Source organism: Mustela erminea, chromosome 1, assembly GCF_009829155.1.
Source record: "Mustela erminea isolate mMusErm1 chromosome 1, mMusErm1.Pri, whole genome shotgun sequence".
Lineage (NCBI taxonomy): Eukaryota > Metazoa > Chordata > Mammalia > Carnivora > Mustelidae > Mustela > Mustela erminea.
Genome location: NC_045614.1, coordinates 90,084,391 through 90,104,648, shown reverse-complemented (window position 1 = coordinate 90,104,648; position 20,258 = coordinate 90,084,391).

Below are 20,258 nucleotides of genomic sequence, written 5' to 3'. Positions count from 1 at the left end.
TCTAAATGGTGGCAAGTTGACCTGATTTACTTCCTCTCTTAGCCACCCCAGGTCAAGAGGAAGTTTTCTAGTATTTCCAGTCCCGCGGTTAAGTCTTATGGGCCTCTTTTGAACCATCCATGTGGCAATGGCATGAAATTTTCTGATTTGACTGTCTCTAGAGGTGGGGAGTTGGTTCTACCCCCATTCAAACCACACTAAGGTTGAGAGTGGAAGGTTGTCTATTAAAAAAAAAAAAAAAAAAAGATGATTTTTCCAGAAAGAAAAAGTAGAAATAGATCTTGGATGGATTAAAAACAATACATACCTATTCACTGGGTTCACAGTTGCCTGTGGATTTTCTCTCATTCTATTCTGTTTTCCATCTAGCTCTTGCTCAGGGCTCCCTGTGGTATACACTGTAGCCTGGTTTGAAGAATACTCATGGTCTGTTTTGGATGTATCAGTCCTTAGTGTCACTGACTTTTCCTTTCTTGTTCGCATGCTGTCTCACTTCCGAGTCTTTTTCTGAGGAGCAGGAGCTGATGTCCATGAGCACAGACTCTTCTGAAGGGATCCCAGAGAGCCTTCTTCTCATTCATAGGAGGCAGGTGGACCTACCTGAGAAAGGTCTAGGAGATGATGGTCTAAGAATTGCTAGTTGGTTGTGCTGCCTGTCAGAATCCAGAGATTTGATCACAAAATAGGAAACAGTCACTTGAGGAATTTATCCTATCTGGGGCCAGGTGTTTCAGGCTGGCCCATTCTTGGCTAGTGTTCTAGGCTAGTCCGTCATTTGCATTTCTTGGTCTACAGAAATTGGTTAGGAAATGGAGTCACAACCCAGGAACAGCCAATGCTTCTCAAAGGGAACATTTCTGGTTCTTAAGAAAGGGCTCCTTTTCTGTTTGTTTACTTCTTGCAGGCCTTGAATATGGAAGTATGCAAAAGCTTAAGATTTTTTTTGCCTGCTTGAAACCTTAAGGCATTATCAGCTCTGAGGAGCTGCTAGTATAGACAAAGTGAAAGCTAAAAATGGATAGAAAAAGGCCAAGACCTGATAAGGTAGTTTTAGACCCTGGAGAATTCATGCCTGACTTGCTAGACCACTCCTGGGCATTTCAGTCTTGAGATCCAGAAAATTCACTGTCTGTCTTGTTTTCTATCACCCACAAACAAAAGATTCCTCAGCAATGCCTCCTGACACCATGCTGCTCCAGTGATTACAGAGGTCCACTAGGGCCTGCATGTTCCTCTTCAGACCCAAAGCCTGGCTTCTCACATCTCCAAGTTTATCTCCAGAATCCCAGTTAGCCTCTCCTCACCCTTCTGAGTCTGTTTCTCTCTTTGTAAATGTATGATAATAAGTCATGCCACCCACCACCTACAGAGGTTGAGGACTAATTAGAACACTTGTGAAATTGTTTGTTTTTACAAAATGTCAGCAAAAGAGATCTATGTATTATCTCTTACTCTTGATTCTCTTGCCCTTAAAAAAAAAAAAACTTCTGCAAAATACAATTTGTCTTTTCTTTTAAAACATGACCAATTATCTAGATTAATTTCTTTATTCTTTTTCTTTTGTTTATTTATTTCACAGAACATGAGACAGCTAGAGAGGGAACATGAAGAGGAGGAGGTGAGGGAGAAGCAGGCTCCCCACTGAGCAGGGAGCCTGATGTAGGGCTTGATCCCAGGACCCTGGGATCATGACCTGAGCCAAAGGCAGACCCTTAATGACTGAGCCACCCAGGCTCCCTTGATTCTCTTCTTAAAGTGTAAACAGCTCGAGGAAAAATATTTCTTTCTGTGGTAGGGGGTGGGGTTAGGAGCCAAACTGGCTTTCTCTTTTCTGGTCTCTCACTTTTCTCCCTGGATTTTCCTAAATTCTTGACTTTGGGGTTTCCAGGCCTGGAAAGAAATGCAATTATTCAGACAATGCCAACACCGTTGAGATGTTGACTTTGTTTTGAATCTGGGTTTATTCGCAATTGGTATCATTTGGAGAAAATGTTCCCTTGATTTGTGGGAGTAAAACAGCTTGACTATGGAGGAAATTAACCATCCGATAAGGACACCAGGAAAGAAAAGAATGTATCAAAGTGTTTTGGAAAGGAAGGGAGAACAGAGAGAAGAAGAGCAATAAAGAGAGGAAGGCGACGTGAACTGAGAGACATAACGTACTTGAATGAAACTTAGATGATAGTGTCTAATTTGGTTAGATAACAGAATACTGGTAGGGTTGTCAGAGTTAACAAATAGAACTACAAAACACCAAGCTGAATTTGGATTTTACATAAATAATAAATAATTTTTTAGTATAAATATGTCCCATTTAAAGATGGTCAGGCCATCTTTAAATATAAGAATATGGGGATTTTCTTTTGGAAGGTCAATGGGTTTCCTTGCTAACATTCCAGAACCTATGAGTGAGACTGACTCCAGCTCCTATCTTGAGCTCAAAACCATGGAGTAGTTGTCCTGTAAGCTCCTACCTGTTTCAGCAGATGCCGTTAGCGGGCTGAAATGTTCCCATACTCTTTCTGTCTGAGCACTGTGAATGTATTCTCTTTGTTAAAAAAATATGTTTTATTGTGGGAAATTTTAAAATACACACATAAGAGCAGAGAATTTCAGTGAACTTCAATTATTCTATTTTAAGAGTTGTCAACATTTTGCTGACCTTGGCCTGCTTCCCGCCACCTCCTTTTATTTTGTAGTAGTATTATTTTATTTATTTATTTATTTATTAAAGATTTTATTTATTTATTTGACAGAGAGAGATCACAAGTAGGCAGAGAGGCAGGCAGAGAGAGAGAGAGAGAGGAGGAAGCAGGCTCCCCGCCGAGCAGAGAGCCCGATTCGGGACTCGATCCCAGGACCCCGAGATCATGACCTGAGCCGAAGGCAGCGGCTTAACCCACTGAGCCACTCAGGCGCAGTAGTAGTATTTTAAAGAAATTCCTAAACTTCACATCACCCTCTGATACAATGTTTCTTTTAAAATTTGATGTTCCCTCTCCTGTCCTCAAGTATATATCTGATCTGTTTAATATTGCCAAGATTCTACTTTTCACCTTCGTTTCCTTTCATATAAAATAGTTAATATAAAGTAATGTCTCTCTTCCTTCATGAGATGATCTTGCTTCACTTTCCTCCTCAGAGTATCACTATCGTTCAAGACTTTGCCTCACTCTTGTGGCCTGTTCAGGCCTCAGGGATATGGTCTCCACTGTGCTGAGGGCTCCATGGACCACGGTGGGTGGGAGAAGGGGTGGGAATTATCATTTTTTTACTTCCTCTCAAACTTCCTTCCTGTGACAAGTACTCATCTTTTCTCTCTTTATTCCTAGCTTTATGCATCATGCAAGTCTATACTTTTTAGAATAACTAGGGGATCCTCTGATTGAACCTTTAAATATTCCCAGGAGTAGGTTTGAAGACACTTCGAGCAGCATGACGGACAGAGGACTGGGGCTCTCACACTTTGGGGCACACAGGGCCCCCTGAGGGCTTGTTAAAACACAGATGAGGGGGAGGGGGCGCCTGGGTGGCTCAGTGGCTTAAAGCCTCTACCTTTGGCTCGGGTCATGATCCCAGGGTCCTGGGATTGAGCCCCGTGATGGTCTCTGCTCAGCAAGGAGCCTGCTTCCTCCTCTCTCTCTCTCTCTCTGCCTGCTTCTCTACCTGCTTGTGATCTTTGTCTGTCAAGTAAATAAATAAATAAATCTTTAAAAACAAACAAACAAACAAAAAAACACAGACCTGGAGCCCAGCCTTAGAAGTTCTGTTCCCATAGAACTGGAGTGGAGTCTGGTGGTCTGGGGAGCACAACCTTAGAACGTGGGGATAGTAACAATTTTCTGCTTATGCAACCCTGAAGAAGAAACCTTGTTCTGGGACTGTGGGCAGGTTACTTAACCTGTCAGATTTAGTCTCCTCATCTGTGATCAACAGATGGTCATTCCTTCTCCCTTTCAAATGATGATGTGCTGCTTTTAAGAATGTCAATGGAGGGGCGCCTGGGTCGCTCAGTGGGTTAAGCCACTGCTTCGGCTCAGGTCATGGTCCCAGGGTCCTGGGATTAAGCCCCGCATCGGGCTCTCTGCTTGGCAGGGAGCCTGCTTCCTCCTCTCTCTCTGCCTGCCTCTCTGCCTGCTTGTGATCTCTCTCTGTCAAATAAATAAATAAAATCTTAAAAAAAAATGTCAATGGAGAAGAAGAGGCAAAACTGAAAAGAAACAAAGACCTTTATTTGGGGCCTCAGAACTGTAATTTGGGGCACGCAGATTCCGGAGTAACCAGAAATGTGTCCTGCTCATGTGAGGAAATCAGAACTGTAATTTGGGGCACGCAGATTCCGGAGTAACCAGAAATGTGTCCTGCTCATGTGAGGAAATCGAGAGGTTTTTATGAAAAGAGGGAAGGTATAATTCCACAATTTAGGTAAAGAGGAGAAGAGGAAAAAAACAAAACAAGAACAACCCCTACTAATCTGGTGCTGACCGGTTGAGAAGCTTCTGATTACTATCCTATTGATTATTTTATTGCTGCTATCAAACACAACTGTCCCTGTTATGCACTAGTTACCTTTCCTGCCCATGTATGCTCCAAATGAGCCAGTCACTCTGTTGAAATTCCATGAGCAACTGCTTGTAAACCACTTGCCACTTTTGGCCCAGTTCAGGAGTTTTGGTTAGAAAGGAGAACAGAGCTTCCAATGGAGTCTCTCATGTCCAGAAATGTTAGCCATTTCCACAAAAGCAGCAGCTCACCCTTCCTGGGTAATGCTTTGTCAGTGGCGTATATAGTGTGGAGTTTTGGGTCAACAAAAGTGCTGTTGAACTCAGGGGCGTGTACTCTGGCTCCTGAAGAGAGGGAAGGATGAGGAGAGAGCTAGAGGTCATTCATTCACTCAGTGTGTATTGAGCACCTACTGTGTGCCAGGCACTGTTCAGCTGCTGGAGAGACAGTTAGACAGGATCACCATCTTTAGGGAAATTGCATTCTAGTAGGATAAGAAAGAAGGGAACATTCCTGGTGGGGCCCTGAGGAACTAGGAAAAATACAGAGAGGAGCCAGCTAAATAATAACTTGTATTATTCCCTCACAGTTCTGGAGGCTGGAAGTCCAAAGTCAGCTTCGCTGGGCTAACGGCATGGTGCTGGCGGGACTGCACTCTCTCTGGAGGCTTTTGGGGGAGAATCTGTCTCTTACCTGTTTTGGCTTCTCAGGCTGCATTCCTGGGTTCCTGGTGCCTTCCTCCATCTTCAAATCTTCCTTTCCTTCCCTTACCTCACCTTCTGTTGCCCCAGAAGTGCAGGACAGTATGGGGCAGTGAAGAATGTCGAGGCAGGGTGGAAGGTGGCCCAGAAAGGACGGGAACAATGTCTGGGAACTGTGCTGACAGTGGCCGCCGGGGCTCCACAAAGCCATGCGGTCACGCAGCAGCGATAAGCAATGTGGACTGGGAGGTCTCCACGGACCAGTGCTTTTCCGTTCTCACAATTACCCTTTCAGGGAGGTGCTGTTACACGTGACAAAACTAAGGCTCATCAGCTTTCCAGATTCACTTGGTGAAGTGGTAGCACCAGGAGGCCACGGAAGGCAACCTGTCCCCAGAGCAGAGCCCCACAGAAAGCCTTCCTACTCAGTATGTAGACTAGCAGCACTGGAATCCCTCACGAACTCAATCTCTCAATCTCTGCAAAAATGCAGACTCTCCGGCTTTGCCCTCAACTTGCTGAGTCAGATTCTGCATTTTCACAGGAGCCCCCTTGATTCTAATGCAGGAATCTCTTAGAGAATCCCTGCCCCCAAGCCTTCCTTGGGAAATGCCCTGAAAGGATCTTTCCAGCAGCTGAGGAAGCCACCTTGCTCTTTGGTGTTTGCTTTAATAATATTAGGAAGCCCAGTTATCCTAGGATGTCTTCATCTGCGTAAATAAATAACAATAATTAAAACAACAACAACAACAACCCTCTTGAGTTCATGTCTCCAGGCCTAAGGAAGTACATCACAATGCCCTCTAAATAGCACTTGCTTGTCTCCTGGGCGAGAAATGTTTGCTGACTCGGTTATTCATCATCTCTGTGTGCTGCAGGGTCCAGGGTGATAAATTATGGAAGAGAGTTATTAAATTACAACAGTCTCTCTTACATCAGATGCTGGTGTTAGGCATATTTTGGGCACTGCAATCATCACACAGCAAGTAGAGAATCGTGATTACGGTGCTTATAAAAGATGCCTACTCACAGAAGTTTGCTTTTACCCTAGGTCCTTGTTAGGCTGGTATTCTATTTCTAAGCCTTAGAGTGCGTGGTTTTGGCTGAATCAAGGAATAGAATAAATAGAAATAGAATCGGGCTAGTAGACCAGTGCTTCTCATGGGTCATTTGCATTAGAATTGCTTGGTGCCGGTTAAATGTATAGATCTTTGGGCCCCACCTGGAAAATAAAGAGTGAAGAGCAAGGTCCAGAAATTTTAATTTTTAACTGGCTTACCTGCAGATTCTTACACAAATGAATCTTTGAGAATTACCGTTGTATAGCTCAGATTTAACTCTGTTATTGGAGTGGATGATGAATCAGAAAAAGAGAGCAGTTATAATGACTTGCCTAAAATTTCAGTGCCCCACATAGAGTAACATTTCCAGCTTTCTTTGATATTACATATATAAAGAAAAGTCTCATACAGATCGTTGGCTTTTTCGGAGAGCCTTTTGGATCATCAGCATCTGTCTCTCTCTCTCTCTCTCTTTTTTTTTTTTTTGGATCTAAGAGCATCTAATAAAGGCAGTGCTAGTTGATTGTGTGGCTACATGTGAGATAGGCAAGTAAATGCAAAAGAAACAGTAGTGCAATGCAAAAATTCTCTCATGTGATAGATACTAAGTGACCATTTGTCGTCAGGCATGTCAAATCCAGAAGATTTTACTAGAATTTAAAGAGTTAAGGCAACCAGCGGTGTTCCCGGAACGAGCTGACATAATGCCACAAATTGCCAGGAGGGGGCAGCAGAGAGCTGCCGAATGGCCCATAGAAGCTCGGTGAACCAAGGTTATCAATTAGAAGGATGTTAGAACAGCAGCCAAAAGCTGGCTATCCCAGTAGTGTCTGCTCCAGACACGTCTAACTGGGCAGTTTGAAGCTTAACCCTAAAAGAAGAGATCTGGGTCTAAAGCTGAGGCTTTTCTTAGTGAAAAAAGGCAATGCCTAGACTAGTGAGTGGAAGAGAAGAGCCCGAGTCAGAATGGCAAACTGAGTGAGTCAGGAGCAAGGGTAAGTGGTGGGTGTGCCACAGTGGGGTGGTGGACGCATCAGGAAGCTAAGGGGCTGTCAGGGAGCACCAGCTTCTTCTGATGCGCTTACCCCGATTTATAGCCTTTTAGGGGCACTTTCCTGATGAGATCAGGCAACAGTGGGGTTCCTCATGGAGAACATTTCATAACTAGATTATTAAGAAACCTGGAACTTAATCCTTTATTTGACAAGCCCTTTCATAGAGCCATCTTCAAATTCTTTTTTGGAAAATGCCCTAGTATTAAAAAAAAAAAAAACCAACAACAAAACCTTGAGGAAAACAAGGCAGTGCGTGATTAAATACTGCAATTAAGGTACAATCAATACTTGCTCAAGAAGCTTCAGCGAAGGGGGAGATCAATGAAGGTTTGAGTGGCCAAGGAAGGTTTTTTTTTCAAGGAAGTGAAATATGATCTAGCCTTAGCCAGCGAGAATGATTTAGAAAGGCAAAGGAGGACACTCAATGAGTCAAGGAAGAAAGATTTCCGTCTGTTTGCAGGCCTGTGAGGAGACCGCCTGCGTGTATCAAGGGGACCTAGAGTGTCTGTGGGCTGGGGCATAAAGACACTTGTTCGACCTTTGTTTGATGGTTTCTGACCCATTTTGAAGGAAGAGGGCCCAGCTTCTTATGCAATAGGAGTGCATCATTCACTCAGAGGAAATCCACATTGCTGCCAATTGCCCCTGATGCAGAGAGCTCGCAGCAGGTGAATCTGAAGGCTGGGAGAGGCTGTCTGATTCCTTCCACTTAGGGCACCATAATCTTGACTCTTGCCAGTAGACAGCATCTGCTCAGTGCATGTCTGGATCTATAAAGATGATACCCAAATATTCTGAAGATGATAAAAAGTTTTATTGAAATTCCTGAAATCAGGTTAACCAGGTTAACTATGCACTTACACAGAGATCCATCTCACGAGACACCGTCTTCACCCACGAATGGGCTGGTGATCAGTCCTTGCAGCTGTTGCCCAGAGAGTAATTACGATGTATCTGGGCAGACTTTGTATATCCCATCTCTCCTGGGATGTTAGCTTCGTGCTTTTTATTACTAATCACCCCTAGGTCTTTTTGTCTTTGCGTATACACTAGTTAAAAACACTATCTCCTCTTTAAGGAGGAGATAACACTATCTTCCGTTTAATCTTTATAGAGTGTCTCACGTTCCCCCATACATTCTGGAAAGTGTTAGCCTGTATTTGGTTCTTGACACAGCAGCTCTTGTTTCTCTGATACAGTGTCTCTGAATGTTATTTATTTCTCTATTTATTTATTCATGTATTCATTCATTAATTTGTGCATTTATTTTTGAGTCTGAGCAACTTGAAAGAAAAAACACTTCCCATCAGTAACAGTGGCTCCTGGTGGCAGTGATTCTCATGGGAACGGAAAAGGGGCTGAGGGTGAAGTAGGACATATCCCCCATCACCAGGGGAAACATCACAGAGATCCCAAGAAATCCCCTCTAAGCCTGCAATGCTTTTAGCTAAGAGGCATTGCTATCTCTTCAGGATCCTGTGTGTGTGTGTGTGTGTGTGTGTGTGTGTGTGTGTGTGTGTGCATGTGCACGCAAGAATCTGTGTTCTCTATCTGTGTTGGTTTGCAAAGGTGTTCCTTTTGGTGAATCCCTTTGGTAGGGATTCACCAAAAGTGAATTCACAATCACTTCCAGTTTGGGATCCAAGAGAGGGCATGTTCCTCATGGGAAGTAGCAAAAGCCCTTCTTGGAGAACACCTCTGTGTTTCTTCCTGGCAGGTCAGTTTGGAGGGAGCTCCTAGATAGTCCTATTTAACCATTTAATGCCCACTATTGGGATATGCATTCTTTCAAGAAAGCATTTCCCTTGAGGACATTCCTCAGGGTATCAGGGCACCCACAAACAATTATTTGAGGAAGAGAAAAGAGCTAAGGTTAGGGTCAGTGGTTCGAGGCTCCACGTAGGAAGGATAAGTTAGATGAGAGGAAATTAACCATTGGAGGTATTTCCTACATCTAAATGGCTGAGAGTTGTAGGAAGTAATTGACAAATCTGAAATCACAGTTGTGTGCTGCGTTAGTAAGTCCAGGCCATATTCCACTAGATGAGAGCTGCTTATGTCTGCAGATGAGACTATGCTTTACATCAGAGAATAGGTAGTTTATTTCCTCATTAACTATCTGATCCACACTGCCGGATCCTAATATTTAGTCCAATGGAATAATCTTAGTCCAAATCAGGAATTTAAATGATCTAAGTTTATGCTTATTTTCTTTGCATAAACACTCTCTTTGTGTCCACACCCATTGTGCCTCTTTAAAGTGATGGAGGGTCCATTAGGTATTGGTGTGTATATGACCTTGGTTGGTGGGGGTGTGTGAGGATGGAATTCTTGGACTGTACTGTTTTCTGGAACTGCATCCATCTCTGTGGCAGAGGGGCTGGGCTGGGCTGCTCCCTGGCTTGGAGAACTCCAAGGTCAACTAGCTCCTCCAGAGGGGTGTGCAGCTGATATCCCCTGCTGAACCCCAGTGATTTGGCCTCTCTCATCAAGCTGGGTTTCCTTGTTACCTTAGCCCTGCCTTGGTTCTTACTGTGCTGTGGGTACCCCTGAAGTTTGGCAGGGACTCCCTCTTGTGATTGCTTCTGTGAAACTCCCCAGGCTGACTTTCAGGGGTTTTGGGGTTTTGGGTACCAACTACGGGACCAGAAGGCAGCTTTGGAGAGTTAACCGAGACCTTTCCTCAGGGATGCTCACACCAGTGTTTTTCATTCCAGTGCCGGAAACCACGAGCCGGACAGAAGTCTTTTCCTTTTTGTAAATTCCCTCAACCCCTTCCTAATATGTCTCTGTTCTCTTGAGACTCAAGTCCAAATAAGGGAGACTGAGGTACATCTTACCTTCCTCTGCTTCCTTCCTTCCTTCCGCCATCCCTCAAGTTGGAAAGGAAAAACTTCGGGCTTCCCATTTGCTCTCCATCTTACCTTCTTTCTACCCTAGGGCCGCAGGTGTCCTAGTGAGTCATCAAATGTGCATGGAGTGACCTCTCTCCAGTGCAGCCCCACCCTACATGTGGCCCATGGACCGGCAGCATCAGCATCGCCTGGGAGCTTATTAAAATGCAGAATCTCAGGTCCTGTGTGGACCCGGTGGACCAGAAGATGCATTTTCAACCAGATCCCTTGGTGACTTATGTGCACATTCAGGTTTGAGAAGCACAGTTGTAGAAGAAACTGTATGTATGATCTTGCTCACTTAGGCTTAGCCCTGAGCAAGTTAATGGGAATTAAATAGATTTAGGAAATTCTTTTTCTCTTGAAAAACCTTGCTCTTATAAACCATTAAGTTGCTGAATATTAACAGTTTTTCTTTTTGCACTCTTGCTTTAATAAATCATTAACCTTCTAAGGGGAAATAGATGTTTCTGAGAGACTGTGGGATGTTCCATATGAGAAAATACAGAAAAAAAAAGCAACTAAATCTTATTAAAATATTATCCCTTAAAGAATTTGGAAAAAAGAGAAGAAAATAATGAGAGATGAAGTAAGTAAAACAGTTCAGTGAGTGACAATATAATTTGTTATACTTAAATCCTTTTGTAAAGACTCGCGTACTAGACAATTTAAAAGTAGAAAGCTTTTGTCACTTTTGACACTTTTGTGTCACTATATCCATGCTTCCTAAAAGTGTGTTTTGCCAAAATGCCCGAAAAAGTGGGTTTCAGGGGCGTCTGGATAGCTTAGTTAGGGTCCAACTTTTGATCTCAGCTCAGGTCTTGATCTCACCACTGTGAGTTTGAGCCCAGCGTTGGGCTCTATGCTGGGTGTGGAGCCTACTTTAAAAAAAACAAAAACAAAAACAAAAACAAAAAACGGTGGGTTTCATAATCAGTTTGCAAAATGCTATAAACTATATCTCACTCTTGGAGACTTATAATAAACATTATTATTATAAAGGTGCTGCAAAGTCCTGACAGGAAATCCCTCTAACCTCATCTAACAGGGTTTTCTACAACTCATTTGTCTGTGGAACACTGTTTCATGTAATCCATAGAAAACCCCAAAACCTGTGTCCTCTAGAACATCCTTTAGAATATTCTAATCTGGGGCGCCTGGGTGGCTCAGTTGGCTCAGTTTGGCTCAGGTCATGGTCTCAGGGTCCTGGCATTAGCCCTGCATGGACTCCCTGCTCAGTGGGGAGCCTGCTTCTTCCTCTCCCTTTGCCCCTCTCCCCCCATGCTCTCTCTTGCTCAAATAAATAAAATCTTAAAAAAATTAAGAATAGTCTTTTTTAAAAAAAAGATTTTATTTGTTCATTTATCAGAGAGAGAGAGAGAGAACACAAGTAGGAGGAAGCAACAGAGGAAGAGGGAGAAGCAGGCTCTCTGCTGAGCAGGGAGCCTGATGTGGGGCTCAATCCCAGAAACGGTCCTGGGATCATGAGCTGAAGGCAGATGCTTAACTGACTGAGCCCCCCAGGTGTCCCAAGAAAGAATATTCCAATCTAAAATAACCCCCTTATATTAACTAAGCAATGATTGCCAAGTCTAAATTGTGGTGTTCCCAAGTGCACCCTGGTAGCTCATAAGTGGTCTAGACTGACCCAGATTCCTTTCACTCACCATCAAGGTCAAGGATCCATAGGGCTCCCTCCCTCTTCTTCCCCTGTGCTCTGGGAAGGGAACCTGGCTGCTGCTGAAATGTCTTTTTACATCTAGACCTTGTTTTCTGCCTCCATAATCAGTCACTTCGGTTGGCACCATCACTGTTGACTTGCCTCTCAATTCACTTTCACTTCAGATGTCATCTCTGAGATCTTGGAATTGAGCACTAAAAAGAGAGATGATAGAAAAGCTCACCTCTTCTTCTCACAACCCTAGCTCAGCTCCCAGGCCAGGTTCCTGAGACTCTTGCTGCTCCAGAGGAGAGCCGCACAATGACTGAAGTAAACCAACTCTGATGAGTCAGCGTGGACCCCTTGACGACAGCTGCAAGAGACAAGACATGGCTTTGCAAACCCCCAAAGAGGACACATCATCTGTATGGGTTTCTATGTTGTTTCTTGGTATAGTCTAGGAAAATTATTCATATGCTATGTGAGGCTAGTCTTGCAATTTCAGATTCTTTCTGGTAACATTGCGTAGATGAAGTACATGCGTGTTTAGAGAGGATGAGTTCTCAGAGATTCTCTCGTCTTTTTCTCTCTGGCAGAAAGAATCTGGTGTCCACTGTGTTTGAAAACCAAGTCTCATGCTACAGTTACACATATAATCCACTATGTGTAGGTTAGCATGAAGGATAATTCCATAGAACTGATTTTGTAGATATGAGTCAGAAGAGAGTCCTGTGGTTGAAAAATGTGGGGGAACTGGTGGGATGAGAGCTGGAATATTGGTGGAGTCAGAGAGGGTTGGAAGGAGTGTCAGAAAGCTAATGGACGGTCAGAAGTTAGTCGAATCACACATCACTGCTCAAGACATGGTCTCATAGTAGGTGGGATATACTTCCCTGTCCTTTGACTAGGGTTTAGGTATGTGTCTTGCTTTGGCCAGTAGGATATTAGCAGACCTGACGTGAGCAGAGGCTTGAAATATGCTTGTGCAAGAGCTTCTCCTGGGTGGCTGCTGCTCCTTGGTCTGGGCCTCAGAATGACGACTCCAGAGGCTGACCTGAGCCTGAAAGATAAACTCAGCCAATCCTCAGCCTGAAGCAGAGGTGCTCAACTGAGGCCAGCCTAGATCAGCCAAATTATTATCAACCTGCAGACTTGTAAGTGTCAGAATCATCCCATGTTGTAAGCCACGAAGTTTTGGGGTTGTTTGTTAAGCAAAACTATTGTGGCGATAGCTGCCTAATATACCAGATTAAACAAAGTTAGACAGGTTTTTGCATTGTGTTGTTTCTTAGAGACTTTAGTCTGTGTGCGTGGCACATCTTTAAGATGGCCATAGAGTTTGTGGCAACTCTCATTAGACCTCTGTTTTTCAGAATAATTTACAATATCAAGGCAGGTAGAGATATAACAAGAGTTGGCTTTTAGGAAGAGGTTAATTAACCCTCCCTTTTTCCCCTAGCCCCTAATGCAATACATACACACAGAAGTTCACCCCAATAAGAAAGATAGCTGATATGATAAGCTACAACTCCATGGTTAAGGGGTCATGGCATTAGGAGGAGTAGTTTTGGATGTGGAGAGGGGAAAGGTGACATTTTGGAGATTGTTATGTTCATTATTTTTATGCACATAGCTGTTAGTCTATCTATAGCAAATATTCTCTGGTAAATGGCTACAAAAAAACAGCATAAAATGAAGAAAATACATACTGTCTGAGGTAAGGGAGCTACCCACCTGTGAGGAATTAAGAATGGAACTAGGAAGGGTGGCAGTAAGGTAATACAGCTAATTGCCACAGCTGCTGGTTCACTGGGGATATGTTTCCTTCCTAAGTTTTCCTTGTGCATCCTTTTCTCTTATGAGAACGGACTGGAGCTGCACCCTCATGGCAGGAGACTCCCACATGGAGCAAGCCTTGGTTCTGGATGGGAGGGCTCCAAAACACTCTGCTAGAGGTCAGTCTTCAGGAGAAACGTGCCATGTTTCTCCTGGATAGGCATGTAGTTTCCTTGCCTGCGCCACTGGAGTGATAAAACCCAAAGCTAAGGCAAGGACACCAAGGAGGCCATTTACTTCTACCCTTTGAGATAGGGGTTGGAGAAACTCTGTTTGTCAAGAGCCACAAGGTAAATATTTTAGACTTCGCAGGCCACGCAATCTCCATCACAACCACTCATCTCTGTGGTTATAGCATGAAGGCAGCCACAGATAGTCTATCAATGAAGGAACGTGGTTGGAGTCCAAGAAAGCTTACTTGCAAAGATAGGTGGCAGGATGAATTTGGCCTGTGACCATGGTTTGCTGATCTCTGCTTTGAGAAATGATTTCTTATTTATTTATTTATTTTAAAAATTAACCTATAATGTATTATTTGTTTTAGGGGTACAGGTCTGTGATTCATCAGTCTTACACAATTCACAGCACTTACCTTTAGCACATACCCTCTGCAATGATCATCACCCAGCCACCTCATCCCTTCCACCCCACTCCCCTCCAGCAACCCTCAGTTTGTTTCCGGAGATTGAGAGTTTCTTATGGTTTATCTCCCTCTCTGGTTTCATCTTGTTTCATTTTTCCCTCCCTTCCCCTATGATCCTCTGTCTTGTTTCTCAAATTCCTCATATCAGTGAGATCATATGATAATTGTCTTTCTCTGATTGATTTATTTTGCTTAGCATAATACCCTCTAGTTCCATCCATGTCATTGCAAATGGCAAGATTTCAGATTTTTTTGATGGCTGCATAATACTCCATTGTATATATATACCACATCTTCTTTATCCATTCATCTGTCCATGGTCATCTCTAGGCTCTTTCCATAGTTAGGCTATTGTGGATGTTGCTATAAGTATTCAGGTGCTTGTGCCCCTTTGGATCACTACATTTGTATCTTTAAGGTAAATACCCAGTAGTGCAATTGCTGGGTCTTAGGGTAGCTCTATTTTCATTTTATGAGGAATCTCCATACTGTTTTCAAGAATGGCTGCACCAGTTTGTGTTCCCACCAACAGTGTAGGAGCATTCCCCTTCGAGAAATGATTTTTTTTCTTCTTCTACTTTTTTTTTTTTTTAAAGATTTTATTTATTTATTTGACAGAGAGAGAGATCATAAGTAGTCAGAGCGGCAGACAAAGAGAGGGGGAAACAGGCTCCCTGCTGAGCAGAGAGCCTGATGGGGGGCTTGATCCCAGGACCCTGAGATCATGACCTGAGCTGAAGGCAGAGGCTTAATCCATTGAGCCACCCTGGCGCCCCAAGAAGTGATTTCTTAACAGCAAACGCATCACTGTGCTTTAAGTCAACCAAAGCCCATTGTCCAGAAAACACATTTTCCTGAGGTTTCTTCCTGCACATCTTGCTCATGAACCTGTGGCATGAAGTGTTAGGTTGGAGAGTCCTGGGTCTATGTCATTTTTCCTCTTTCTTTTTTCACAGACAGGACAAAAGCATAATTTGTAATATTCTTGTGAGGTGAGCTGTATCCATTATCATTTTGCTTCTCTTTTGCAGGTGCTTGACATTTACTTTAGAATCTTCCATAAAAGACATATGGGGGAAAATTCTAATAGCAAAATAAATTGTAGGAAATGAAATACTACAGTTCGTTTAATTGTGAAAAGGTAGGTTAACTTTGCAATAACCATCGTGAGACATTAGACCCTGGTGTATCGCTTGGGCAGTAGATGGGCAGGCAACCTATTTAGTGTAGGTGAGTAGGCATAACTCTGAATTCAATTTCACAGTAATGAGACCCACACCATCTGCACAATAGCCTTCCTGCCTTTCTGCGCATTTGAGACTTTAATGACATTACTTCAAAACATGGCCCAGATTTCTTCCCTTTTATGAACCTCCTAAGTTTCATGCCACCACTATTTCTCATAAGATAACGGCAGGTCGTGCATTTAAGCAAGCTGAAATGAGTGACACAAGAAGTCATTCCTGCTGTTCGTGATCCACTTTAATTACCAGCTTTGCTAGATCACCCCTCAGTAACCCCAAAACTTTTCTAAAGAGACACAGCTACAATCAAGGGGACAGATTTGATGGTGCCAGCATGTGGCTGCATTTTTCTGCCTTTGGATACCAGTGGATTCATTTTCTGGCTTGCCAAGGTCTTAGGCACCTCCATGCCTTCGTTCCACAGCGAGCCGTTTCTCTAGACACGGTGGGAGTACAAAGAAGGCAAGCAGAGAATTCTGGCAGCTAATTTATAAATCTCTATCTTAAATTCTATCCTATTGGTTCTCCTGAACTCTGTGAAATCTAATTAGACAATTCTGTCTGATTTTCTCCCCAAACCTTGTGTGTGTTTTGTATCTTCTCATTTGATGCCTAATGAGTGGGACTGGGTTCATGCTTATTGGATGATCTTCCTGAGATCTGTGGAACCATTTCCAGAGTGAAAAAAAAAAAAATCACAGGCAATAGTTCCAATGTGCAGAATGTGTGTAACTTTCTTCTAATAGTACCCAAAGGAGTAGCCTGGGTAACATTTGCTTTAGATTCGTTCTTTCTTTCAATACCTAAGCGGGGAGGTTTTCTGTTAAAATAAAACAACACTCCCCACCCTTGTCCTGAAAAATCAAGGTGTATTATGTCCAGTGTGTTTGAGGCTTTGGAAGGAACCCAAACACCAGCACAAAGTAGACTGTATAATTGCTTTTTCTATCACATTTATTTTATTGCATTTACTACCTTGTACAACCTAATGGGCCTATTAGAACAGATATGTTTTAAAACACAGTACATGAATATCACATATCATGTCTGATTAAGGTCAGATTTTGTTTGCCTTTGTTTTGGCAACCAGTGTCTGTCCATCTCACTTTTCCTACCAATGATTTGGAGGACCCACTTTCCCCCTTTTGTTGTTTAAAATTCTACTTTCCAAAACAAGACTCACCCAACTCCGTGTCACCTAAGCCAGTCAAATCATTGCCTACCTTCTGGCCACCAACATGAGTTTTAATTGGGTCATATGTTCATTGTTAAGCCAGTAAGATATTTCAGACTATCCCTGAGACATACAGGATAGAAACAAGTGCTTTTTCTGCTGGATTTGAATAAAACACACTGTAGCTCTTTGTGTAGCTTTAGCCATGTTGCTGTCATGTAAGTGCAAAGCATGGGTTCAACTTCTACAGGGAAGAGCAAAGAAATAAAGAGGAAGAAAGGCTTTGGGTCTCTAATCAGTTCACATCTAATTTCCCCATGGATTTTCCAATGAGACAAGTTAATACATTCTTTTCTTGCTTCAGCCCTTTTGGCTTGTATTTTGTTATTTATAAGCAAATGAGGGGTAAATATTCAGATCCAGATCACCACTGTTCATGCTGGAAGGATCCTGAGGGATGATCCACTCCAACACCTTTAGAGTGAATAAATCAGGGAGGTGGGACACTGACTTGGTGCCGGGTTACATCATCTGCTAGGGGTCGAAGTATGTGTAGCATCTGGGTCTCTTTCCTGCCATTAGATTAAGAACTATATCTATCCTTCGGAGATGGGACGCATTCCAGAAAGTTGCTTAATCTTTTCTATTTATTCTCATTCAAATATGCCAGCTCTGATGTCCATTCTTATTTCTGTCTTCTAAAATAAAGTCACAACTGGCTTGCCAACTAAACAAACAAACCAAAAAACAAAAATAAGAGTTCCTGTAACAGGCCTCTGACGTGTCAGTCTGAGTTGAAACTGTGACATCCTCTATGGCTATGTGACAGGCCTGCTCTGGCCTTTGTTACCTCAAAAGTGGGTGCCACCTACCCTCTGGCGTCAGGTAACTTGACTTCACTCCCACTCACGAGACCAAGTTCCTAGACTTGAGAACTGAGCCCCCATCTTTTCTCTCCTGGCGTCAGTCTCTGCTCAGGTACCTTCTCTATGTTGGCTAGTGTCTTTGACCCTCCCCAGAGCTGCTGATATAATCTTACCTCCACTCACACTGCCCTGCCCACCTCAATGAACTCTCTTGCTAGGACTCTATATACAGTTTGAACTCTGGTTCTCCTTATAAACCTGTATTGCCGGTCCTTTCTGCCTCCTCAAAGGATACGTGTGGTGTTTTCTTGCTCAGATGGCCCTTGGGACTCCACTGACATTGCTCCTTGGGAAATCCGGAATGTTTCTTTGTCTTTTTCACAAATAGAGCAATTACCCTATTTGCTACTCCCAGAAGACTTTAGCTAATACTGAGGGCCTAATTGAATTTACAGACTTAAGAAAAAATATGAGCCAATATTTAAAAAACCTGTGGGGGGTGCCTGGGTGGCTCAATGGGTTAAAGCCTCTGCCTTCGGCTCAGGTCATGATCCCAGAGTCCTGGGATTGAGCCCCGCATCAGGCTCTTTGCTTAGCAGGGAGTCTGCTTCCACCTCTCTCTCTCTCTCTGCCTGCCTCTCTGCCTACTTGTGATCTGTCAAATAAATAAATAAATAAAATCTTTCAAAAACCTGTGGATATTATGTCACAAGTATCTAGTTTTAGACTACTATTTAGAAAATGAGATGATCCGGCAATAGTGGTTCCCTGTTTTCACATTTTACAACTGTTGGATGTGAGTTTCGTGTCTTCTTGGAGAGAATGTGCCACAGTCCCCGGCATTCCCTATTGACTGCCATGTGTACAACAGCCCCCACAGCATCATGGGGCCGGCCAGCCAGGAGTGAGGTAAGCCCATGAGTGTGGGCCAGGGTTAAAGGAGAGTGGGGGTGGAGGGAGAGGGACAGTGCTTGTTTCCGGCTGGGTTCTCTCTGCATTGGAAATTGGGATGCGGGAAGTTTGTTGGGCTTTGCTCTCAGGATCAGGCCCTGGGGTGAGAGGGAGTGAAGGAAACAAGACCGGGAAGAGAGTGAAGTTGAACAAGGAAAGGCCTCCATCAGTCAGTCCTACAGGGTGTTTTGCAGCTGGGATGGCCTTTCAGAGTTGCCCTGGATTGGGCCAAGTAGAGTGGGCCTTTATATTTTCCACCCCAATCTCTGGATGTGGACTGCTCCCGAGAAGACAGTACACCCTAGGTTGGGGAGGGTTCTCTTTGACTGAGAGCAGGGGGTTTCAGCTGAGAGCTTTCAGCCTCCATAGCTCCCAGCACCTGGAAGTGCGAGTACGTTAGTCCTGGAGAGGCAATGCAGGGGCTCTCAACAGCAGCTACTACAGTGAGGTTTGGTAAACTGGGGCCCAAGAATCTGCCACATGTTTGAGTAAATAAGATTTTATTGGGACACAGTCACGGTCATTCACTTCTACCCCATCTGTGGCTGCTTTCCTTCCACAATGGCGGAGCTGACTGCTTGTGTCTAGAGTATTTGCTATCTGGCCCTCAAAGAAAAAGTTTGCTGTAGACACCTGAGGAAGGAGTAGAGCAATCCGAAGTGTCTTCTCCAGGTATCTCCTGACACTTTCCAAATACTAGGGTAGCAGGAAGCAGGTGGAAGGAGGGGAAGGTGAGCTTAAGGAGGAACATTCTGGCTCAGGCAGGAGGCCTCATTAAAGAATGTGCCTTGAACCATTTAGGTACAAGAAGGTAACTTCTACAGGTCTCAACGAGCTCCTCTGTAGCCTGACTCAGGGTTTTCTCCTTTTATAGGTTTGGGTCAAAGAAGGAGGTCCATGATTGTTTTTACAAAGGTGATGTAATTCATGAGATCCTCGTGTTTTTAAATTCATTTGCTATAGCGAGAGAGGGTGGCCAACTCAGTCTTGTGTTTAAACAGGGTCTGGGATTTCAAAGGGTCTGGCATATTCAGGAGCTCTTAGGCCCATGTAGAGGGAAAGGGAGAGCTCCAAAAGAGCCATGGCTCAAAGATTGCATGGTTGGAGACAAACACATTGGAATGTCCGTTGGCCAAGATGTATGTTTAGAACAAATGAGACTGCCCAAGCTTTAGGAAGAGCTTGTTCATTTCCATGTTCAGTGTTCATTTCAATGTGGTGCTTCTCTATCATTCACTTAAAATAGGTAGTTTCTATAACAACGGTCCTAACTTAAATAGATGCATGCTCATCTCTTTGTTATGGAGGAAAACAATGTTTCAAAGACTGTTCTGCTTTGCTAATCACTTTCAAGGCTGAAAAAGATGTTCTGACTCATAACTTCATAGGGGACTGAGCCCGTCTCACTACGTTGTCTCTGTGAGCTCTGCATTACTATTTTGGGGCAGAACCCAGGTGCCTGTGGAGACCAGAAACCCATTTGTCCCTGCAACAGTGAGGTGAGATGCATTTGAAGTCTTAAGTCTGGGCAGAGACAATTAAAAATGCAAGACACTCAGAGTGTGGATTATACCCACGATCCCTTCAGCTGGGCAGGAGGAGGCGCCCCAGGATGAAAAGACACTTTTGAAGGGTGAGGACAGGGTTTTGTAAGTCATGGCAAAAGACCA